At 36.6% G+C, this 26,866-nt stretch overlaps 1 long non-coding RNA gene across 2 annotated transcripts in view; it reads left to right on the forward strand.

Annotated features, from left to right (window-relative positions):
* LOC116422378 overlaps nt 1–25,484 on the forward strand; it is a 74,395-nt gene extending 48,911 nt beyond the window's left edge. For both annotated transcript variants that reach the window (XR_004232994.1, XR_004232993.1), the window contains exons 2-4: nt 495–614; nt 15,578–15,710; nt 24,859–25,484. This is a non-coding gene — a long non-coding RNA (uncharacterized LOC116422378). The remainder of the gene's footprint in view (nt 1–494; nt 615–15,577; nt 15,711–24,858) is intronic.
* Nucleotides 25,485–26,866: the final 1,382 nt, after the last annotated feature.

Consider the following 26,866-nt stretch of genomic DNA (forward strand, 5'->3'; position numbering starts at 1 on the left):
CATTATTTAGTTATAGTGATGACAATTGTATGTTCTTGTAAGGATGTCATGAATAGGAACATAAACATGAACAAAAAAACCAAGAAACTGGTGACAGTACAAAATGACAACAGCAGTTTGGTAATGAAATAGCTTCAGAAGCAGAGAAGACTACATTGATTATGGCCTATTGCTGGGTTAGGCACCAAGCTATAACCCTTTGGGTTGGAAAAGAATTTCCTTTTAGCATTTTGATATTCTTTCTACTTAAAATTTTTGCTATATGATTGATATAGTGGTAGAGAATGTACAGGATAAGAATTTGAGCCATATGTGCTTAACTGTGATTATTCAAAACATCTCCCACCGACGCTGAATCTAGAAAGAAACTAAGAACTAATTAATGAAACATTTAATCTGGAGAAGTAGAGAAACTAAGAATAAAATTTAATTCTTGAAAGTGAATTTGGAAACTCATAATTAACTGTAAATACCTTTCTAACTTAACTTTTTAGATTCCTTACTATAATCATCAAGGGAATTGTAATTCCAGTGACAAAATAAAAAGCAGGAAAGCAATAACATCCTTGGTTCCTGAGTTCGCAACCAACTAGACTTGGACTCTTTGGGAAGGTGTAAGTAGAACAATAAATGGGGGATTCTTAGGCATTAGTAGAGCTATAGGTTGGGGATGCTTGTAACTTCTTAGGGGAGCATCTGAGTCTTAAGTGCCTAAACTGTGTCTAAGAACACTTGGGTTTGGGATATGCCCCATGAACTGGTTGCACTGCCTAAATCTTAAAGAAGCCTTGGAACACAAGCCACTTGGCAGTTGATAAGTATGGTTTTATTACATATTTTTCCAGGCTACTGAGTACTCCACTCACTATATAGAGTATTCCATTCACTAGCATACTTCTGTGGTTTGGCATATTATACCAGGCTCATATGCCATGAAAATGAAATATAAAGAGAGAAGAGTAAAAGTTTCTTAAGGGTAAACCAAAGTTTAATTGGATATATCTACACAGACCACACCCAGGGATTAAAGAGATGAACTCTGCTGTCCACAAAAGGACAAAGCTAGGGGATAAAGATCAGTCTCTATCTGAGAGGTTGCCATCCCCTATTTCCCCATTTCCCTCAGGGTTTGGGTAGTAGGTATAACTATACAAGTGAGACTGCTCTTTATCTGGGAATAGGATCAGGCTAATCGTTAACAGTGCCCCTAGTGGAGCTAAAATTAGTATCAAACAGCCACAGTGAAATCACTTCATGATTCTTAAAAATATATAAACAGAACACTTTTTAGTTTAATCTGCATTATTGATATTTTCTTCATCATTTTCTTAAAATCAACAAAATAAGTCAAGCCCTGATTTGTAGCATTTGTCCAATGTCCAAGATATAAGTGCTTACACTGAAAATTTTACAGTGTAAAAAATTTAAAATGTGACTTGTTTGCCAGAGCCCCACATGGCTCAGAAATGTACATCCTTTCCCCAAAGCAACAGTGAACTTCTGGCTCTTTCCCCAGCTCACAAACTTCCGTGCGCCTGGACTTCCTTTCACAATAGCAGAAATTTGAAAGAAAAGTTTCCCTCTCATAGCTCTTCTATCCAAATTCCCTATTTCCTCTCACAGCTCACTTATTTGAAAGAGGATGTGATTAGAAAAGATTGTGATGTAGATGTGCAGATACCAATTTCTCTCCTTTTTCCCTCATTTTTTCTATGTAGTACAAACCATTAGACTTATAATTAATAGTTTTAAATTACTGAAATGATGGTTCATGACAATAATGTAGGATTTGGAGGTGTTCAGGAACATGCCTGAGTGTGATAGGAGTAATATCCTAATTTCTTTTTGCTGTGCAAATTAAGCCAATTTTCCCCTTAGAAATACTGAGACGATTCCAGACAATTCCTTGGCTAAGGGGGAAATTATGGTTCAGACTTCTGACATCAATTTTCTGGTTAAGTGAGTTATAACAGAGGTATGAAAAAACTCGACCCTCCCTGATGCTTGGCTGTTGAAGAATGATGATCGAGTCAGGAACATTGTCAGACAAACACAGCACTATAACTAGGGCTGTGTATGACTAGAGCTTTATCTCAGGGTTCAACATATTAAGAGTTGGATATTCTTCCTGCCTTGGTGTGGGAATTGGCTACTTCAGGACTCTGCCAAATGTTGAGAACATGGCCACAGGCTGATAGAGAATGCAGGAGGAAGGGCTAAAGGATTGAAATCCCCTTTTCCTTGCTTGTCTCTACATTCTGTCACTCCATCCTTTGGGCCTGCCACAGAGACTTTCTCTATTAGTGACTATTCCACCCACCTATATTTTCCCAAAGGTGAAAAACTTCCTAGTTATACTTCTGATCAAATAGTATTTATTCTGAAGATTGAATTGCTTCCAACTTTACATTGTCCCTGTAAGAATTCCTGTGAAACATGTTTCTACCTTTATTTGTTTGCTTGCCATTTTAGGGAGGAGGTAGGAAGAGAGAGAAGAAAAAAAAAATTTAAACACAAGATTTTGCAAAGGTGAATGTTAAAAACGATTTTTGCATGTATTTGAAAAAAATAAAATACTATTTAAGCATTTTAAAAATCCATAAAATAATAATTTCTGGGAAAACATGACAATTCTACACAAAAGTATGCTGAGAAATGTTTCCATGTTAGAAAAGAGAAGTTTTTTAAATCACCATTTACCAGTTACAACATAAAAAATATTAGCAAAGACACCCACATCTGCTGAAGGAACAGATTTGGGGGACTGCTGCTTCATGTTATGGCTCTCTCTAGAAATTGCCTCTAAAACAGGAACAGAGGAAACATATGGGAAAAGAGAGGAAAGTAAAGGGTAAATTCAAGATGACAGGCAACCTCTAGAGAAAGTCCTAACTCTAGGCTGATTTAGCCCTTTGGTCACCTTTGGGACCTGTGTCCTTTAGCACATATGGATGTCTTTTCTAATATATCTAATATAATATATTGTAACTTATAAAAGGTGATAAATAATTGGATAAATGATTAGAGATTTGAAGAGGTGAAATATTTGACTTGAGGCCACACAGCCAATCAGTGGCAGAATTTAGAAATAATAATAATTCACTTTTAAAAATTAGGCAGGCAGCATGACACCAGAATCTGAGTCAAAAATATTCAGTTTCAAATTCTGTTTTAGACACTTAATAGCTGTGTGACCATAGAAGAAAAGTACGAAGGTTTCTTTGAATCTGTTTCTTCATTGATAGCTTAGAGATAAAAGTATTTGTACATCTACATCACAAGATTATTTTGAGGTTAAAGTGAGAACATTTTAAGTTCATTGTAAACGTGAATCCTGAAGGAAAGAAAAACTCAAAACAATCCTCTTAAGTAGGTATTAATAATATCTACTTGAGTATTAATTATACTTTTCACAGATGAGGTTCAGAAAAGTTAGTAACCTAGCTGCAGTCATATATCTCACCCAGGTCACTTAATGCTTTCTCTAATGTCTACTGAATCTCGTCTCTCACTTCCTTGTCTAGTCATAGGGGTCAGTAACTGAGTCCTTCTAAACCTCCATATGGACCTTTCTCATGTCTTCTCTACCTATCAGGCAATGATGAAAGGATGAAGAATGACAGAATGAGAGCTGGAAGAGATTTTGAAGATCATATGTTCAATTGCCTTGCTAAATATTTTTTTTACAGATGAAGAAACTGAGATTCTTTATCTTAACTCAATATCACATCATAAAAATAATAATAGCTAGATTTATTGAGTATTTTAAGGTTCACAAAGTACTTTACTATGTTAAGTCATTCAATAATAATTTAATGATCGTATTATCAATATTAATGCTATTTATTTGTTAATATTGATAATTATTCCTAACAGCTAGCTTTTTTTTAACCCATTAAGATTCACAAAGTACTTTACCTATGTTAAGTCATTTGATCAATTGTGAGAGGCAGGTACGATTATTAGCATTTTGCTATTAGGGAAACTGAGGCTGAGGGCCCCTGAGGGACTTACCAAAGGTCACACAACTAGTAAGTATCTGAGACTGAATTCAAGTCCAAGTCCAACAGTTTTAACCACTATATCACCCAACTACCTTGCAGAGGCGATATTCATACTCAGTAATACAGAATCCAAATCCATATTTCTATCCACCATTCCATTTCTCTTTGGTTTTTAAGCTTTCTTTAATCAGTCCCTCTTTGGAAGCATCAGAGCACTGTAAAAAGTAGGGGGATTTGGGGGCAGCTAGATGATGCAGTGACTAGAACGCTGGCCCTGGTGTCAGGAGAATCTGGATTCATATTCAGCTTCAGACATTTAATGCTTTCTAGCTGTGTGTTCTGAGCAAGTCACTTAACCCCATTTGCCTTGTTTAAACAAAAAAGGACTGGGATTTGTAGTCAAGAGGATCTTAGTTCCAATCTAACTTTGCTACCTAAAATCTTGGACAGTCAATCTCTCTGGGCCTGTGCTTACTCATCTGTAAAATGATAGGGCTGGAGTAAATGACCTCCAATGATAAGACTACCATTCTATGATGTTATTACTAGCCAGGGCCTGGGACCTTGGATCTGTTATCTCATGAACTCTTTGCCCACTCACAGCTCCAAGCATCAGCCTTGCCTATTAAACTAACCAGGGCAATGCACAGGAGCAGCAGACCATAGCAGCTTTGGGCATCGAGGAAGTCGATGCCCTCATCACCACCTTCTTTATTGGAATCCCTACTTTCACCAATCAAGTGGAGCATGGTTCCTCTGAATGCAAATTCCCACAATATTCCCAGAAACACTTGGAAGGTTTCACAACTGAGGATGTTCTTGTTCCCCTCTCCTGCTCTTCTGTAAGCCATATGCCTTTTAGTTTTAGCTCCCAGGTAAATAAGCAGAGAAAAATCTTCAAGGGAAGCAGAGAAGGAACTCTCAGATAAAGACTCTCAGAGTAAAAAAAAAAAGTAAAAAAATAAATTAATTACAATCTTGTGAGAAAGGTTAATTCCCAAGAGATAAGGTGTCAATATAGCAGTGCAAGTCACAACTGCAAGCACAGTATTATCAATGCAGAAGCCCCCACCCCCATCCCATCATCTTCTGACTTTTTCTCTCATTGGCTGGGGACTTCTAATTGACCTAAGGACTATGTATCCCTGAAACAAAAAAAAATAGTTTTTAATTGGATTAGGTACTTAAATGTTAATGAAAAAAGTAGTGAGGGGGAATAGGAGGGAAATGTTTGTTTATGACAATAATGGAATACCTACAGCTCTTAGCTACAGTTCAACTTATTATTGCAAAATCTCAAGTTACAATTAGGATATAGATCGAGGCCATATCTTAGGAGAGGTCTTCACTCAGTTTGGCCATTTAATCCCTCCTCTTATTCGTTAACCTTTGAAGACTTCTCCCACCATTCATGATACATTCTTCAACCATCTCATCCTCAGTCTCCATTTCCTCCGGGCCTGGTTGGCCCTGGCCTCCCCATCCAGGTGGTCCAATATTTACCATCCTGCCCAGTAATGTCTGTTCCACCCTTGGAATAAGCTGTGTCGCACAGGGGAGGCAGACAGGGAGTAGGATGGCTCCACTTAAAGCTATCAGCAGGAATCAACAAACCTGTTCCCATCAGCTTCCTCCAGACTGAGACCACCAAGAGGTATTCAATAGTGAGGACCAGGTCTAAAATAGGACATGGTCCAATATGCTGATGTCTTTGGCAATTTCCTTCACTCCCTGTACATTGTCATCAATATTCATGCAGCAAGTGGACAGATTTAATTTCCCACAAACTGCCAACAAGGAGTCTAATACCAATCTGTGCTGGAGTACTGCTTCTCTAGTCTGAGTGGTGTTAACTGGTCTGCTAATAAATCCAGTGCCTTTGTTGTAGTAATTATTTCCATAGCCTGGAGTCTAATGAACCTATTCAGCATGCAAATTTGGGTTCTATATATCTTACCTCCCATCTGGAGCCATCTGTCACCCCAAACATTTGTGTCCCTAGTAATTGGAGTAGGGAACTCTTCACAAATAAAGATTCCTATCACTTAAGTCAGCAACAAGAGAAATGCTTAAAAAAAACCCCTGACAGATGTGCATCCTAGCAACAAAAAAGTAATTGTATGCCATAACAATTCCACCTTATAGCCAGACTCAGGAATAATCAGGAGACTTTTTATTCAAAGGAAAACCACTGGAAAGCTGAGTCAGAAGTATCCCACCTTAAGTGGAGGCCAAGGTTGTCCTCCCAACTCTTGCCCAGATACTAAGCTTTACCTCTAGCAATTCAGGATCACATTCTTCTGAGTAGCTTGTGGAATATTCCTTTCAGAGGTGGATTTCTGGCTTGATGATCCATCAGACAACTTACCTGAATTCAAAGTTCCAAATAATAATAGCTATTGTCCCAAGAGATTTTATCTCAAATAGCAATTCTCATTAATCAAAATTTCAGGTGAATTTATGATCTCAAGGATTATATATCCTAAATAAGTATTGACTATCTTCATACATTGATAACAATAAGAGATTCATCCTAGAAATTTCACAGCTTATCTTCATATCTAACTAGATGGGTTTTAAATTCAACATTACACAAATCATTTTACTTTAAGATGCTCAATAACCAATGTATAGCAAATCATGTTCAGGTATTAACCACATTCAAAGGGACAAAGACATAGATGACTTCTCAGAATCTTCCTAAACAATGGGAACAACTTTAAGATGACTCTAAAACAACCATTTAAAACACATATGGAATATAGAATATACTGTCCTAATTTCACATTAAGCAACCCTATCAAAATTACCATTAATAATTTCTTCATCCAAAAAGTATTAATTCAACAGCCTCTACTCAAGTCCCTAAATATATGTAATCCTGATACAGAGAATAACATACCCTTTACCATATTAGGATCTTAAATGCCAATGAAAATATTGGTTAGGGGAACAGAAGGAAATGTTTATCTAAGCTAATCAAACACCTACAGCTCTTAGCTATAGATCAACTTGTTAACTGCAAAATCTTAAGTCACAATTGGGGCATAGGTTAAGGCCACATTCTTATGAGAAGTTTTCACTCAGTTTATCCCATTCATCTATGTAGGTATATATATATGTGCATATGTATATATTTGAGTATGTGAAAGTCTATATATGTAGGCATACATAAATATATACATGCTTAAATCTAGCTTGCTGGGGGGAGATAAGGAGGAAGAAAGGGGGAAAATAAAGTAAATAGTACAAAGCAGAGAACAAAAGAAAACCTACAAGGAAGCAAAGAAAAAATGGAGAGTTTATGAATACAATATCACCTATTATTATATGTGCTTTCTTGAAATGGAAATTAATTGTACAACATATTTGGAATCCTCCCTGATGTTCTGCTGGGCATCTGACAACCTTTCTTTTTCTTTTTTCTTTTATTTCTTATTTTTCATTTAAGTTTTAAATAAACTTTTCAATAATAAGAGGCAAAATAAGGCTACAATAAATAGATTATTTTCATTTATTGCATTCCTATCCCAGTAAGTAGCACAGTACCTTGACACATAGGAAGTTCTTGACAAAAGATTGACATCAGCCTCTTAAATCACCAATATATGGAACTTTCAGGTGCATCATTTCTATTATGTTTTAGGACTTACTGTTTCCTAAAAGGTATCTCTTGTTAAGAGATCAGAACAAGGATGACCAAGTTCCCTGTTAACCTTTTGGAACATCAGTAATGACAGACCCTGAAAATCTAAGAGGTTTTTGTTGTTGTTGTTGCTTGTTTTTTTGGGGGGGTTGTTTATTTAGTTTTTTTTTTCTGAATGTGATCTAAAGGGGGGAAGGAAAAGAAAGAAAAGAGCCAAGTTTGTGTCCTAGAATCTTGTTGCTAAAAGGCCTTGTGTAGGGCAAAGCTTCTTAAATTGTGAATCGAGACCCCATATGGAGACCCATAACTAAATGTGGGGGTTGTGAAAAATTTGGTAACAGTCGAAAGTATCAACTATTCTGCCAGGATTTAATTTTTTATGTAAAAATAAACACATCCGTTTCATTAGTATGCAAATTTCTTTTTCATCTTTAATTAAAGTAAAATTCAATGTGTACCAAAGAATTATTTTAGAATAAATGTCTTTACAAATTATTATCAATAAATGTTTTCTTTGTATAGCTACTTTATAAACATATCTATATCTAGGATTGTATAAAAATTTCTCCAGTGAAAAGGGCCCAAGAGTGGAAAAAGTTGAAGAAGTCCTGCTCTAGAGCTTTCACAGATCTGTATTCTGGTATCATCTCAGTTGTGGGGCATACAAGATCACCCTGAACTTAATAAGTTTCAGGACAGTCAAATCTACAACTTTTATTCACCCGTCATCCCCTCACATGTAGGAAGGTAGACAGTAAAACTTGTTCCCTTTGATTGCCCTTGCAGTCAGTTTCTCCCAGGGTGGTTGGTCTCTGAGTGTGACAGCTTCTCCTCTTCATAACCCTTCTTCTTATCCAAGAAACTCAACTGCTTTCCAAGTAGGGCTGTCTGCATTTACAGCACTGCCAAAGATAAAAGGTAAACCTGGAACACTGTCTCCCTACTGGTGGTTTTACTTGATTTTTTAAAAAAAAAATATAATTTTATTTTTTTCAATTATCAAGCATCTTTCTCCAACATCCACTCATTCACTAGAAAAGAAAAAAAATTATGTGAAAAAAGAAATATATAACCCCTGTATCAAAAAGCACAATCAAGCAAGACAAATTTTCAGATCAGTCACATCTAAAAATGTTCTTATTTGGAATACTACATATTAATCTAAAATTGTCTCAACATTTCTTCTTTACCAAACCTCTGGAATCATGCATTAAGTTAATAGAGTTTTTAAGTCTTTCAAAACTGCTGGTTTTATAATATTGATTTCACAATATAAATTGTTTTTCTGTTTTTGCTCATCTCATGCTGACAAGATGCAAACAAGTCTTTCCATGTCTCTTTAAAAATTATTTCTCATTTCTTCCAGCACAATAGTAATCCATCACATTCATATGCTATAGTTTGCTCAAAGGTTACCCTAATTCACTGGTGCCCCCTTAGTCAACAGTTTTTGCCATCAGAATAATAACTGCTATAAATGTATTTTCATACATGGTACTTTCCTTGCTAAGATTTCTTTGGGCCAACTAAGACAGCTGGGTCCAAGGGCTTTCACCCAATTTTATTTTTAGGTTGTTTTATTTTTGGAGAAAAAAAGGAAAGAGAAAAGTTTAAGTTCAGTTAAGGTACTATAGTTCATCTAACCTACACTTTAAGCCCTGGTAGTTTATCCACTAGATTTTCCTGCCAATGCTTCCTTCCCTTCTTCTCCTCTTTTTTTTTTTTTTTTTTTCAGATACTGACCCCTTGCCATTACTGTTCCTAATAAAGGGAATCCAAAAGTTTTTCTCTTCCCTTACCTTGGGCCCTCATTTCTTTCTTTCCCAATGATGTTATCTACATGGGCTTTCAGGTGGGGCAAAATTTCCATGCATTCTAAGGACTCCTAACCATTGCTACTGGTCCCATAGCTATATATCCTTATGACCTTAGACTTTTCCAATTGTCCTACAGATGAACTCATCTACTTTGGTTATCTGCCCCCAAAACGTATGGGCTCCTTGAGAACAGAGACCCATTTTCTGTTGCTATTGGTAAATATAGTATTTAGCACAGTGCTTTGCATATAATAAGCATTTGACAAATTTAACAAGTCTTTATTAATTTTATCCTTCCACTTGTGAGTGAAAGGGAGCACCTATATGAACAAAAATCAAAAGGACTATAAGCTGTGTGCTATAAGTACTTATATACTCTTCTCAAAATTCTATTATGAGGATTAAATTTGACCCCCAAGGAGAGAGATGGCAAGACTAATCCCCATTTTTTCTTTATAGCAGTAGAGAACTATGGATGTACAACACTTGATATGTCAGACTTTTAAAATATGTTAATTTTGCTGAACTGTTTTTCCCCTTTTTGGTATAAGGATTGAATCTCTGCTAGAGAATAGAGGAAGAACAAATTGGCTAATACCAGTTCTACAAGAGCAAAATATAATCAACAAATTAAAAAAAATTTTTTTGCAATCCTATGCTGTTATATAGTGAAACACTTCCTTTTTTGGAACAAAAAAAGTGATAAATGGGAGTCAGTGTAGCATAGTGCAATCAGCATTGGAATAGGACTAGGGACCATAGGTACAAACATGAAATCTTCTATGAACTTAGTAAGTTCTTTATCATCTTGGTAAATCCTGTTGTTTCTTTTCTGCATCCTTGTTTCTTCTCCTATAAAATGAAAGACTTGGAGTACTCCTATAAAATGAAAGACTTGGAATAGATAAACGCCAAGTAACCCACAGTTCTAAATGGATATTATTTTGTTCCTTCTAGTTTCACCTACCAAATGTACTTCTTTCTCCCATTAAATATTTTATTCATGATTCTTTAGTTTTTAAGTAAGTTTGCATATTTGCTTTTATTTCAGGAGCTCTACAATGATCTATTGAAACAAGTTAGCTAGATGCTCACTGTAGAGCAATCATCGATGAAGGCTTTCTAAGAGAGAGAGACCTGTGGTGTCAGCATTCTGTTCACTGTTAGCCAGTAAGGGACAAATTTAATTCTTGCCTTGTTGGCAATAGATCATTGATTTAGAGCTAGAAAGAACATCAGAAGTTGTATAGTTCAACCCCTTTGTTTTATAATTAAGGGAGGTGAACAATTGACTAAGTTTGCACCCAAAGTAAGCTAAGTAACAGAGTCATGATTTGAACCCAGAACTTCAAATATGATATACCATCAAGCAACAGAATTAGTATAATAACCAAGCATCATCTCCCCAGCAAAATTCAATATAATCTTTAAGGTGGGAATAGATATTTAATGAGAGGTCTTTCAAGCATTCCTAATTAAAAGAACAGATAAAAAATGTGATCTCCAAATACAAGACTCAAGGGAAGCATGAAAAAGTAAAAAAAAAGGAAAGAAAAAAGAATAAAACCCAGAAAATATAAGAAATTTAATAATGTTTAAATGAGTTATATTTCTATATGCCAAGATATTAGTTTGAACACTTAATAATTTTATTGCTATAAAAGCAATTAGGAGTAGTGTGAAGATCGTGTATTTTTAAATCAGCAGGAGTCAGGAATTCAGGTTAGGAGAAAATCGTCAGTCTTTATTCTCAGTGAAGAAGGATCGGAGGTGGAAGAGAATCGGTGATAGCAATGTGTGCAGCTGAGTGTGCTAGCTCGACCAGCAGCCACACAATCAGCAGCTCAGAGTCTCGAACCCAGGCCCAATCTTTCCCAGCTTCTCTTCCTGTCTCTTTCTCTGCCTCCACCCACCAAAATCGTCATTTCCTATACAACACATCAGAACTTGCACGGAGAGTGGGCAGGGACCATTCTTTATCCAATCATGTATATTAATAGAGTATAGCCCAATTACTATTTAGCCTCACGTACTTGGGACCTCAGTGCATCAACTCAAACCTCAGCTCATTACAGAGTAGTATGTGTAGACAGAGGACATGATTATAAGGGTAGTGATGGGGTGATGGACAGATACTCAAAATAATGTGATGAGAAAAATTTACATTACAAGAAGAAGGATGGATTGAATAGGGGGAATTATCAAACATAAAAGGGGTATGAAAGAACTGTTATAGTGGAGAAGATAGGGGTATAGAGGACAAAGTTTAAACCTTAGTCTAATCAAAATTAGCTCATAAATCTATTTTATTCTATGAGAAAGTAAAAAAAAGTTGGATAATAGAACTGATAAAAATTAAGATAGATTGGGAAAGGCAGGGATCAGAATGAAAACATTTGTGTGAAGGAAAAAGTGAGGAGGTAAGAGAAAGAGGGGAATAAATGAGGGAAAAATAGGGGCAGCTAACTGGTGCAGTGGATAGAGCGCCAGCCCTGGTCAGGAGAACCTAAGTTCAAATCTGGCTGTAAGACACTTAATATTTCCTAATATTTCTAGCTGTGTGATTCTCTGTGTGACACAACACTATGCTTCAGTTGAAACAAAACATGGATAGCAATAACAATCTCAGGCAAAGTAAAAGCAAAAATAGATATAAGGAAAATATATTTTGCTAAAAACTACCATATACAATGAAGTCATATCAATACTAAACATATATGGACCAAATAATATAGCATCTTAATTTTTAAAGAAGTAGTTTGAATGAGTTATAGGAGGAAATAGATAAAACTATACTAGTGAGGACCTCAACTTTCCCTTCTTAGAACTAGATTTATTTAATCAAAAAATAAACAGGAAAGAAGGTAAGATGGTAAATAGAATTCTGGAAAAATCTGATATACAGATCTCTGGAGAAAACTGAAGTGGAATAGAAAGAACTATACTGTTTTCTAAGTGTGCATGATACCTACATAAAAACTGACCATCTATTAGTACCTGAATATGTCACAACCAAATACAGAAAAGCAGAAATGCCTCCACTAGGTAATAAGCAATCCAGTATCTGCTAAGCATTTGCAGTTCTTCTATATACATTTCCACAATTATCATGTTGCATAAGAAAAATCAGATCAGAAAAGAAAAAAGAGTAAGAAAACAAAAAGCAAGTAAACAACAAAAAAATGAAAATATTATGTTGTGATCCACACTCTGTCCCCACAGTCCTCTCTTTGAATGCAGATGGCTTTCTTCATCACAAGACCATTGGAAATGGCTTGAATTACCTTTCTGTTGAAAAGAACCATGTCCATCAGAATTGATAATTGTATAATCTTGTTGTTGCTGTATACATTGTTCTCTTGATTCTACTCACTTCACTTAGCATGAATTCATTTAAGTCTCTCCAGGCCTCTCTGAAATCATTCTGTTGATTGTTTCCTTTTTACACTCGTAAAACTTTGTACACCTTTTTATACTTTTTTTCAGTTTTTGGTTTTGTTTGGCTAATTCTTGATGTCTCATTGAGTCAATGACTTGTATTTGTTCTGTTCTAATTTTTAGTGAATTATTTTCTTCAATTAGCTTTTCTATCTTCTTTTGAATGTTTTGTTCATTGGGTTTTTTTCCATTACACAAATTCTGTTTTCCAATGAGTTTTCTTTTTCTGTTTCACCAAATCTATTCCGTAAGGAGTAACATACTTTTTCCAATTTGCTAGATCTATTTTTAAGGAGTTTTCTTCAGTTAATTTCCCTGTTTTCTTTTTCAAACTCTCCTGCAAAGTTCTTATTTCCTTTCCCCATTTTTCTTCTCTCTTCAAAGATCCTGTTTGAATTCTTCCAAGAAAGCCTTTTCAGATGGAGACTAACTCATATCATCTTTGGGGGCTTCATCTGGAAACAATCTGCCTTTAGTGTCCTCAGGTTTGAGGTGTATTTTTCTCTTATCTCTATAAAAACTATTTATGATCAAAGTTCTTTTTGCTTTTTTGCTCATTTTAAAGGTTGAGGTCTGCTCTTCTGGCAAAGGGGAGATTGTTCCAAATTTCCTCTACAGAAGACAGTGGCTTCACGTTGCTCTGGGGATGGTAAAGCTGACTTCTGTCCCATGCTGAGTGGGCATGGGCAAGTCACATGTTATTCTAAGGTTCAGGGGTTCACTATTTGCCTTTTGTAGTTGTGTTAGATATTTCTCTGGCTTCTGAACCAGAAAAGCATAGCCAACACTGATATATTTTGCTAAGAGTCTCCTGGGAGATTCTGCCTTGCATCAGGACACCACATCAATTTTCTGGGCTGTGCTTGCACTTGACTACTTCCTCCCATGACCAATTGAAACAGATATTTCCTGAAGATCTTCCAAAATATCTTCTACTGGAAATTTGTTACACTGCAAATATTTGTGTGTTTTGTCACACAGAGATGAGAGATTATAAGAGGTTAAGCAGGACACCTAGGTTGCTAGCCTAAAGGACTGGGAATATAGTGATGCCCTAGACCCAGCATTGATGGAGCCAGATTAATCAGTGACAAGGACCTAATCCTGGAAAGAGGAGTCAAACAGGCTGCGGTGTTCTCAACAAATCCTCCTTTATCGCTGCTGAAGTCAGGGATCACGGACTCAGTTAATCCCTCTCTAGCCCAATTTCCCACTGAGGAGAGGGATTGAATGCCATCAGGCTCCTCTTGCTTGAAAGGCAAAGCAAGTGCTAACTTGTGCTACTGTAAATCCAGCTGAGATCTATGAGGCAGCGAGGCTGCTGTCATACAAAGCTGACTGAAATCTTCCAGCTGTATGACAAGGGAGCATTTTCCCCCGGGAGATTAAGGATGTCTCCCTTGTCCATTTATATAAAAGAAAAGGAAGTAGGCTGTTTGTTGACAGTCACAGGGGGATCTCTCTTTGTCACTGTTGGCAAGATTCTTGCCAGAGTCCTCCTTAATTAACTGAGCCTACTCCTGGAAAATGGTCTTTTTCTCAAGAGCTAGTGTGGCTTCAGAAAGGGCCAGAGAACGATCAACATGGTGTGTGTTGCTCAACAACTCTAGAAGAGAAGCCAGGAGCAGAAGAGAGATCTATATACAGAGTTCATTGAGCTTATTAATAACCAAGGCCTTTGTACTGTCAGTCATGAGAGCTTGTGGAAGATCATGGTTAAATTTGGTTGGCTGAAGAAGTTCATCAGTATTGTAATGCATTTTCTTTTTAAAATATTAAATTAAAATAATTTAATAAATCAATTAAAATCAAATATAATCTTTGATATATTCCCAGTAAATATGTATATTTATATGTATGTATATATGTACATATATGAGTAAACCATATGTTATTAATGATGAATTACATCTTAAATTCCATAGATTTGATAAAAATAAAACCACACTGCAAAAGAAATTAAAATCAAGTAGTGCGACTGCTGATCGAGTTACGGGAGTACATACTTCAGATTTAGAAAAAGAATTAGAAAAACAAATACTGAACTAGAGAATGAAAGAGGTCACACGAGATAAGCAATTTTAAGGAATGTTTCTATTTAAATGAAGTACAGAAGTTTGAATATAACACTCTTATCTAAATCTTTAAAATATGTTCACCTACTTTGTGTTAAATTGACAGCTTTCTTTCAAAACTCAGAATAACTGAATTGCAGAGTTAGAAGAGACTTCAGAGATCTCCTGGACCCCACTTCCAAAGCATAATACTGTTAACTGACATTTTTGTTGTACTTTAAAGTTTGCAATTAAGAAACCTTTTCCTCATCATGTATATTACATACATCACATTTCCACATCAAAGCTCATTTCCCCTCACAATCTGTGAAGTTCATACTAGAGGGTCATTTCTTGTGGTCCAATACTATTCCATTACGTTCATGAATCACAGTTTATTTAGCCCTGCCCCAGTTAATGACTGGCTGTTTTGGTTATAGTTACTGATAACTACAAAAATTGTTGCCATGAGTATTTTGGTTTATGTGGGGCCATTTATGCCTTTGGATTCCTCTTTGGAGTATATGAGCATGACTCTTAACATATGCTAGGTAGTGATCGATACAAAGTTATAGTTTATATAAGATGTAAACTTTTCTCCTTTCTGACTTCTTGCAGGATGCAACAGATCTCTTCCCTTTCCTGAAATTTTGTCATAGAAGATTTACATTTATAAAATTGATATCTTCAGGATAAGTTTCATACTTTAGAGGAACAGATTTCTTTAAAAGATGCATTTTCTAAGCATTCAGTAAGTCTGATTTTATTTTATTAAATGTCACTTGGTAAAATAGGATCATTTGTTAAAACTTCAGTTTGTTTAAGAATCCTGCTAGTCATCTTTCATTTTGGTTCTTTCATGTCAGAGAACTAGTTTGTAAGTAAACATGGTAGCATTTAATAAACATTAACTCAAATGAGTGTTTCTTGTCCCATACTAGCAAAAGTATAGGACCCACTATGCATTCCCATACATTATGAATGTGTAGTGTGACTTGCTCTTGCTATCATCATCAAAAGTGTTTTTTGTTTTTTTTTTTGGTTTGTTTTGTTTTTGGTGTGCTTAGGAGCAGTGTGATAGTTAAGTAGAAAAAATTAAACATCATCATTTCCAACAAATGAACATAGTAGGTGCTTGGTTTTTTCTTTTAAAAATGCCTCAAAAATGTGTGATTATTTGTGAAAACCTTAATGTAAAACATTCAGTACACATTTCTTTTCTTTTTTCTTCTTTATCTTCTTTTCATGCTTCATTTTGTCTTTTTTCTTCACAGCAGAGTTCTGCATGTGACATAAAAACTGTCTCCTCTCTTGTTACTTAAACTAGTAAACACAAGTATTTTGTCTTGCCCAAAAAGAACAATTTATTTGGGAACAAAAAAAAATCCTATATAACAGTCTTCTCAGTTAAAAACAGGAAGAAAAAAGTTGATAATGAAAGTTTGAATGATCAGTCCTGTCAGATACCTAGCAATTGTCTGTCCCTTGGTCAGTGTGGTGTTGCAAGTCCTAAGCCGGATGAATTTCTGGGACCCGCTGGTTTGGAGCCCTCTTATCCTAGGGAGTATAATCAATTGAATATATGTAGGCAAATGCTGATTTTCTTTTGGATAATTTCCACCATCCATAAGCAACTAAAATACAGAATCCCCTGCTTGGTATATATAACATTCACTCTGCAACCACAAATCCAACTTGGAAAAATGGTTTGATGCAGGAATAAATGGCAATGCCATCAAACATAATGCATGAACTGATGCCAAGTAAATTGAACAGAACCAGGAGATCACTGCACATGGCAATATCAACACTACACGATGATCAATTCTGATGAATGTGACTCCCCCCAACAAGATGAGTGATGCCAGCTCCAATGATCCTGTGATGAAGAGAGCCATACATACCCAGAGAGAGGACTGTGGGAAAGCTTTTGTGTGTATTAGGGTGCACAACATACATCAAGATAGCAATTATGCTCCTCCTGGATTCCAGAAATAATTTGCAGATTTTAAGGAAAACCACTCTAACCATAGCATGAAAAATGAGATTTAGCAGATGATAAGATACTGGTTTTAATTCACTATATAAATAGTTTAAACAAAACATCAATACTGTTAAAGGTTGATAAGATTTGTGACTTCCTTCCTCAGACATAGGGGTTCTCCAGAAGTCATTGTGAAATCAGTTTTTTAAAGGTGTCCAATGTCGTCCAATATTGCTGAAACATCATCAAAAACAAAACTACAGAAGAGGCTATTAAATAGCAGACTATAACTACACTGACTATTAGGGTTATTTCTTTGAGGCTAATGGCCATTGTTTCCACCACCTCTCATGGACTAAAATTTATTCACCAAACCTGTCTCTGAAAGACTTCTGAACTGTTGTCAAAAGGCTGAAGATCTGTCACTAATGAAGATATTAAAAATAAGGCACCTCAGGTTCTAAAGGGGTATTCTTGTGGATAATACTTATGTACAAACTGAATCAAGGATATTTATATTGCAGGGCAGCACACCCAGATCATTATAGCCTACTACAGAATCACACCACATGAATCAAGTTGTCTACTACCATTTGATGGTCCCTAATTTTAGTAGTAGTACCTGTCCCCCCACCAAAGAGCTGAGGAGACAACAACTCAAGTCAACTCTAGACATCACACCACTGCAAGGAGTATGGCTCAAGACGTGCCTTATAATGCCATTTTCAGGATAACATGTTCACAGGTTGTGGATGAAGAGTAACACTCTCAGAATTTCCTATTCACCAATGGAATATAGGATTGTGTGTTTGTTCTTGTGCTTTTTAGCATAATGTTATCCATGATGTTGATAGATGTCTTCAAAAAAAAAAACAGTATCAAATTAAGCTATTATACTGAGGGTAAGCTATTGGGCTTAAAATCAAAAAGGAGGGAGAGATGGTGCACATATCCCCGGAAAGATATGTTCAAGGAGTACTTTTACGACTGCTGAGGCAGTTGCCCAGGCAAGGGGGGAGGCTTCCACCCATGAGGTCAGATGGTCCACTATGACCAACAGGTATTTGAGACTTCCCAGTAATGGTAGCTCGGTAAAGTCCACCTGTATGCTTGGGAAAGGCTTGATACCAGGGGGCCTCACTCCTTTTTGGACTTGTCATTGGGCCTCCTATTCAACCTCTGACAAACAGGACACCCACTGGCCAGTTGCCTGCTATTGTGTACAAGCCCAGTGCCACAAACTATGTTAGCACCATGTCACACAGGTCTTGGACACCTCAATGACTGCCCTGATGTAAATGTTGGAGTACATGTCTTATACCTGCTGTGGTCAGTACCTCTCTGCAGTCAGGGAGGAGCCAGTGACCCTCTTTATCCTCTTGAGTGCCAAGGCTTTGGATTTCCTGCTTCTCTTCTGGGGTAAGGAAATGTGGAGGCATTGGAGGCAGAAATGCCAGAATTAGCACCATCATTTCCTCTACTTACAGATTGCTCTTCTCCAGCCTGTTTCACCTCCTCATCTACAAAGCAGTTTCCCCTTGTCCCAAGTGAATCTCCTCTTTGGACCCTGCACATGAATCACTGTAACATTCTTAGGTAACATAAGATTAGTCAAAATTTCAGTGAGCCTGTGTGCCAATCCCTTACCTTTACTGTTTCCATTCTTTCCCTCAAGTAATTTACAGGATCCAATTTCTTTTCCCCTTCACTTATACAATGACCTAAATATCTTAATTCACGTTTTACAAATTGCAATTTATCTTAAGAAATTCTCAGTCCCTGTGCTCCTAAATAATTTAACAAACTGATAGTGACTTGGACAAGGTCACTCTTTTCCTCCCTGCCACAAGAGGATCATCTACATATTATAAAACTTTTTAACAGTAAGAAATTTATCCCAGAATGTTCACACAGTTCTTACATACCCAAGTAGATGTTTCATAAATTGAATATTATACCAATCATTTTGCTTTTAAAATACCCAATATACAGAAAAATCCCAAACTACATATTGTCCATAGCAAAAACATTTTCAAAAGGACGAAGGCAAAAACTATTATCCTTGGAGTCCCTTTCAGATAATTGGCACCAATACAGTTAATTAAAACTTCCTATTTTCACATAAAAGAATCTGAAAAGTTCTTAAAAACATCAATTAAACTTTTTGAAATAACCCTTTCAAACTATAGATCACATTGATCATATTCCTTAAACAAGAAAACCATTATGTTTCAAAGAAACAAATAATCAGTCAATTAACCAAGCCACTATAGAAAATGACTGGAATGTACTTGGTGAGTGGGAGGGAGGAGAGGATACTATGTGGCCACCCTTCCCCTACTCCTGCACTCTTGGACAAAAGATTTCCTCTTGTTTCTCCACTCAATTTCCTACTTGGGACTCCTTCTCAAGATTTAGGCAATCAGTTTATTTCCTTTCTTTTTCCAACTGATTCCTTGATATCATTCAGGCTCTCAATTTGAATCAATCCTTCCTAAATCTCCTGCATTCTTCTTTCCCGTTCCCTTCAAAACTTTTAAGATTCACAATACAGTGAATAGCTAGATAATTCTATAAAACATAACTTAACAATGTAAACAAATTACCCAATATGTTTCAGAAGGTAACACTGAATCAAACTGAATACAGCTGTTTTTAAAAGTTTTTTTTTCTTTTTTTTTCTGCCACATTTCTTCTAATAGCTATTAGCATCTTATCTCCAGAGCTTTTTATTGTCCACAGTCCAGGCTAAGCTTGAATTTTATTGCTCTTTACTCTAGCAGGCTCTGAAAACTCTTCAGCCCAGTTTTTCCTTATTTACAAATTAGTACATCAGGTTAAAAAGTTTAAAATCATAAGCAAATTGTCAAATAACCAATTCTCAAATTTCTTAATCATTGTTCTTAAAACTTAACAGAGTTTTTAAATGAGCAAAACAGGCTTTTTCCAGGACCCCCGCCCCCAGAGAGAACTTTATTTCACCTTGAATTCTCTCCCAGACTCCAGAGGGAGCTCCTGTAAACTTCCAAGCCTGTTTAGTGCATCTCTCTGCCTTCACAGAGAATGCCTAGATATTCCATTCAAACTTAACTTTCTAAACTTTCAAATTCCTTACGAGCTTGCTAACTTTTTAACATGGAACACAAAATGCAAAGCAAACAGACAAATATACACAGACACATGCAGAGCTCTATTTTTCCCTTTTATCTTTCCTTTTATACCTAGCTACCATCCTGACAAATTCTTGGACTATGTCTTTCCCATACTTAGTTCCCAAACTAAGTTCAGCAGTTTCCCGGAAGCCTCCCTTGGCAGTTTTTTACCACTGGGGCCTGTCACAGTCCAGTACTCAACAAAATTTAGCAAGGGCTATTCCCTTGGGTTCCCTAAAACCCCACCAATAAAACCCTCAAACTGTTCTGAGAGCTTACCGAGCCACATGGTGCGGATTCTAAACTGTGCTGGCCAGTCAGGATTCTCCTTCCTTCAGTCTTCAATTCTGCTTTCCACTGAGTATCTTTGCAGTGACCTGAAGGTCATTATCTAAGAGGGAGGGAGGCTGCACACCCAGAGCCAGAGACCATGGAGAAAACTGCTCTGTGGGTGCCTGTCCCTGTCCAGGGTGCACAACCATCTCCCCCAAGACCCCATCCTGGATGAGCCCCCAACTATTTGGACAAAAAGACTTACCCAAATTGACTACTACAGAGATCACTCATAGAAAGCAGAATTATTTATTAGAATCTCGAGAAGCGGACCCCATTCTGGTCTATGAGCCAAATTCACAGCAGGAGAGAGCCACTCCTTTGAAATGTTCACAATATTTATACATTTCAGACAAAGAACCTCCAAAATCCCACCCTCTATAAGGTGTGATTGATCACATGAACCTTTATGCCCCATTTGGTCAGTGGAATGCAGTAGACAACGTGATATACAGCTTTGGCCACATAAACCCCTCTTTGGGCAATGGAATACAGTCCAGGACTCCTTATCTAAAAATCACATGACTGGGGCCTATAGGCTTGATCTACTTTTAGCTAACAGTCTCTGATCAATATGTGCTTAATCTGTAAGTTCTTCACTTTTCCACACAACTGGAACTTAAGAGAAGAAGAAAGAAATGGCTAGTCTGGACCTTTTACTTCAAATGAGGGTTCTGGGAGGAACCAGCTAAGAAGGGATCATGGGGCAGGGTGTTGCAATGCAGGGATGATCTGAACTGCCAGGACGAGGACCCTTCAGAAAAAGAGGGAAGGGAATGGAGGAGACGGCATGTAGGAGGATTTTTCAAGGCTGCAGGATATTCCAGGTTGGGGAAGCCCCAGGAGATGAGGGACATTCCAAAATGAGTCAGCAGCAAAGGCAAGAATTTAGAGTCCAAAAAGTTAGCAACAGGTCTGAATCATTTCCCAAAATGGAGGCTCTAAGAGGAACTCACCAATGGGAGCGGGAGATTTAGATGTAGAACCTGAAGAACTTTAGTTTTAGAACTAAAGATCATCTAATCCAGTCTGTTCATTTTATAGATGAAGAAACTATATCCTAGAAGCATTAAGTGACTTGCCCAAGATCACACAGGATAAAAACTGGGATTTGAATCCAAATTCTTTAATTGGAAAACCAATGCTATTAACTAGCTGATACCCACAGAGGGTCATTTCTTTGAGCAGTCCACTGAGACACCCAAATGACTTCCTTGTGCTAAATCCTGATACTCATTAAGATTTTCAAACTCATAGCAAGACCTACTTAATCCCAAGCCTTGTGATAATTAGCCAAGAATTAGGTTAAAGTTCATCTTGGCTTCCTGCACCCATCCCACCACACCAAATGGTTGCTAAGCAAGGAGTACAAACTAGTTTTCAAGATATATATTTCCCTTCAGTAGAATAAACTCTTAGAAAACACAAAAATAGACAAATTGGCTATTTAATTACAAATTGGTCAGATCTGCTCATTAAGTAAGGCATGCTTCCTGGAGACTATAATTTGTTGATATTTATTCATAAGGTATTAAAATATATTTAAAAATCATGAAACAAGGTCTCAGAATGAAAAAGTTTATCTAGATCCAGAGAAAGAATTGATGAGTTAATGTATCTTTTTTTCCCCTTTATTTTCTGGTGAGGTTTGGATTTGTTATTGTTGGGGATTTGGAGGTTTTGTCAGTCTGTTTTAATATTTATCAGTAGATGATTAATAGAGAATTAGGTTTTGCATGATTGCAGATGTATTTTTTTGTTGTTTAATTGTGGCTGACTATTTGTGACCCCATTTAGGTTTTCTTTTCAAAGATTCTAGATTGAATTGACATTTTCTTCTCAAGTTTATTAAACAAGCAAACTGAGACAAACAAAGTCACACAGCTGGGGAGAATCTGAGGCTAGATTTGAACTTGGGAGAATGGATCAGGAATTGACTCTAGACCTAGCACTCTATGCACTAAGCTATCTAGCTGTGCTGCATAGAATAATAACCTATACCAAATTGCCTGCTGTCTCAGGGAGGAGAAAGAGAAAAGGAGAAAATCTGGAATTCAAAATTTTAAAAAATAAATATTAAAAATTAGTTTCATATGTAATTAGACAAAATAGTAAAATAGCAATTCTCTTGAGAAATTTTCTATTATTCTTAATAATTCATAGTGGTTCTCTAATTAGTAATAGGCTCATAGAATATCAGAGATGGAAGGGATCTTTTAAAAGGAAAAACATTATTTTTATAAAAAGTTTTCAGTTTCTATATGCTACTACAGTACACCTACCAGCCCTTCTGAGGGTACTAATGTCTGCAAGATCATAGGCCTGAAAAATGACTAATTCTTTGTATAGACTCTAATCCACCAGCCTCCTTCAATGCTGGAGCTAAAAGGATTCCATGGATGGTTGTCCACTCTTCAAAGAGTTGTTATAATTGGGTCATTCTTCTTCCTGTTGTGCCTTCATTTTTCTTTTTCTCAGTCTGTTTTCTGAGGGTTATAAAGCCTATGAGCTGAACCCCTTGATATAATCAGTATAAGTCTATTTCCCCTGTTTCCAAAGTAATTTAAATCTATATTGAAAAAGCCCTTTTTAATTAGGTACTTTAAATGGTTCATTCTGGAAAACAAATCAGTTCTTTTGGTGAATTCAAGCATTATTTATAGATAAATTATTGATAATTAGGAGAAATTGAATGGGTGGTCAAATATTGGGAAACAAAAACCCATACACACAAAAAACTCAACTTTTTTTAAAAATGAAACTCTGGATTTGGAACAAATTAGAAAGGGGCAGATTTTTGCAAAAACAGAGACACATAGTTATATCATGATGTGGGTCTAATGGCAGAGAATTGATGTGACAACCCCCTCTGGTCGAAGACACATGAACACGAAAAGTGTGAATGGAAAAAGGAATTTTTATTGGCACTGAGAAGCCAGCTTTGCTAGGAAGACAGACTCCTCAGTGGCAAAAGTCATATTAGGGAAATAAAGGTTATCACTGAGAAGAGAGTATCTTCACAGCAGGCAAAAGTCCTGGAAAGCCGCTGTGCCAAGAAGAGAGGTCCCTTGGTAAAGCATACTCCCACTTCGGACTACTGCAAAGATTGGAGTTCAGAATTGTCCTTTATAGCAGTCTGAGGCTAAGGCTTCCATTGAATGATATTCCTTCAATCTTGTCAATCCCTTCCCCTCTACCCCCACCCCAGGCCTAGATACTTATCTTGGGAGTTTCAAGCCACTCAACAGGCCCAGATCTCCATCTGAATAAAACCATTTTGAAGGCATTTTTCCAGAGCCTGGAATTTCCTGAAGAGGATCCAGCTACTCCTAAAAGATCAATGCAGGTTGATTTTGACCAAAATCTCCAATTGAATGAAGACACTTAACTTGTCTGGGAACATGTTTTCCCAGACTTTTTGGAGAATCCAAATCTCACTTCTTTTACAGATCAAAGGGGACACAGTTTCAGAATTCAACCCCATTGCTTCCCCCCAACAGTCAAGGGGGGCAGTTTCAGGGTTTACCCCCCGCCCCCATCAATTATACGTAATAGAAAGAGTGAGCCATATACTAGTGGTTGTTCAGGTAAGACTAGTTTCACAGGTGTGAAGATCCCACAAGTTGGGAGGCACATTTAGGGTTAGGGTTAGGAATAGGGTTAGAGTCAGGTTGAATGATTATCTCTAAAATGATGATCTCAAATCTACTCATTCATCTCAACTTTTTCTCCTAACCTTCAGATTTCTCATCCCCAACTGCCTCCTGGACACCTCAAATGGAATTTTCTGTACATATCTCAAATTCAACATGCCCTGAACTCAATTCATAATCTTACTTCATAAAACTTCTACCCTTTAAACATTCTTAGTAGTATTTTCTTTTTTGTGATTTTTTAAAAGCTTTTTGTTTTCAAAACATATGTATGGATAATTTTTTAATACTGACCCTTGTGTTCAAAATTTTCCCTTCCTTCCCCCAACCCCTGCCCCTCAATGGCAAGCAATCCAATGTATGTTATGCAAGTTAAAATATATGTTAAATCCAATATATAAAAACATATTCATGCAATTATTTTGCTGCATAAGACAAATCAGATCAAAAAGGAAAGAAAATGAGTTAGAAAACAAAATGCAAGTAAACAACAAAAAGGGTGAGAATGTTATGTTGTGGTCCACACTCAACTCCCACAGTTCTCTCTCTGGGTGTAGATGGCTCTCTTCATCACAAGATCATTGGAACTGGCCTCATTCACTACCAAAAATGCTGCCAGAGAGATCCTGAAGGATCAGAATTAAAAAATAGATCTTACAGTTTTGTACTCTAGAGGTTATGTCACTTGCTAACAGTCTGCTGCTGTCTTTCCTACCCACACTCTTATATTTCCTGATGCCTTTCCCTTTGCTCATATGTTGCCTTCTTCATCCACAGATTTGGTCCCATTGCCCGGAAAAAGATTCTACAGCAGGCCAAGTCAGTGCTGTTCCCAAGTCCCTCTCATGGGATTTAACTATGGTGGAAGAAAGACCACCTGAATACCACTGAGCTCGTGCCCTACCTCAACTGCCACGTTGAATTTGTGCCCTCCTCATGGCTCCACACCTGGCCTTGCCTGTGCAGCTCCTAACGCTGGATGTGGCCAGCGTCTTGGCTGAGTCATTATCTCCCCTTCAACCCCAATACAATCAGGAAGCCACTGTAGCTTTTTCAACTGTTTACTTTCTGGACAGTTTCTATCAACTGGACCTACTTTCTGGGTCCTGAGCACCTTACTGATACTGTCCCCAGGCACTCAACCCAAAGACCCCAGTCAGAAATGGCTGACCACCAAGCTCCATTTAGAGATTTCTGCAAGGTAGTTAAGGGCAAATTTAGAAGGAGCATTTGCCCTGCCTACCCAACTGAGGAAGAACTCCATTTACAAATGGAAAGTTAGATTCTATCCAGCCTTGATCCCTGGGGCCCTGGTTCATTTGATCCAAAAAACGGGGAAAGCTATTGGCTATCCTTTTTGGATACAATATTAAATTTAAAAATGGATATAATTCTTTTTTGGTGTCTAATAAATTTATATATATATATATATTTATTATTAAAGAAAAACATTTATTTGGCTTTAAAACATTTAGTAAAACAATAAGAAAAGTACACAATTCAGATTTTAGGGTTTCATAGCAAAAATGAAATATACGGAAAGTTGTCTTTTCTGATTCCTTATGTTTGGAGGGAGAGAAGATATAGATAGCCTTTAGTGTAATCAGACTAAAAGTTGGGCAGAGCCACTCACACAGGATTAAATTTATATTTATACACATTTTTTTATGAATCATGTTGGGAGAGAAAAATCAGAGCAAAAGGGGAAAAAAACATGGAAGAGATTTAAAAAAAAAAAACCAGAAAGAAGTGAACATAGCATGTGCTGATTTACATTTTGTCTCCTTGATTCTTTTTCTGGGTGCAGATGATATATTCTGACCAAAGTCTATTGGGATTGCTTTGGATCACTGAACCAAGAGAAGCAAGTCTTTCATAGTTGATCATTGCACATTCTTGCTGTTATTGTATACAATGTATTTCTGTATACAATTCTGCTTAACTCACTCAAACTTATATCAGTTTGTGTAAATCTTTCCAGGTCTTTCTAAAATCAGCTTTTATTTTTTATAAAAAAATATATTACCTTCATATACCACATCTTGTTTAGCCATTCCCCAAATGATGGATGTCTACTCATTTTTTTCAGTTCTTTGCTACTACAAAAAGAGCTGCTATAAACAATTTTGCAAATGTGAGTCCTTTTCCCTTCTTTGTAATTTTATTGGGATACGGATGCAATAGTGGCACACTGCTGGGCCAAAGGTTATACACTGTTTTATAGCCTTTTTGTCATAGTTTCAAGCTGCTCTCCAGAATGGTTGAATCTAATTCTAAAAAGTGAGTAGGTCAAACAACAAATCACAGAAACAATCCATAATTTCATCCAAGACAATGCCCATAATGAAACATACCAAAACCTATGGGATGTAGCCAAAGCATTTTAGGGAAAATGTTATATCTCTAAATAGCTACATGAATAAAATAGATCAATGAATTGGGCATACAACTAAAAAAGCTACAAAAAGAAATTAAAAATCCCCAATACCAAATTAGAATTTCTGAAATTTAAGAGAGATTAATAAAATCGAAACTAAGAAATTAAGAAAACTACTGAACTATTCTAATAAAACTAAGAGTTGCTTTTATGAAAAACCAACAGAATAGATAAGCCTATGGTTAATTTAATTAGAAAAAGGAAAGGAAAAAACCCAGATCACCAGCATCTAAAATGAAAATGACAGAGAAATTAAAGCAATAATTGGAGCTATTTTGTCCAACTGTATATGGCAGCAAGTCTGACGATCTAACCAAAATGAATATTTACAAAATATAAACTGCCCAA

Source organism: Sarcophilus harrisii, chromosome 3, assembly GCF_902635505.1.
Source record: "Sarcophilus harrisii chromosome 3, mSarHar1.11, whole genome shotgun sequence".
Taxonomy (NCBI): Eukaryota; Metazoa; Chordata; class Mammalia; order Dasyuromorphia; family Dasyuridae; genus Sarcophilus; species Sarcophilus harrisii.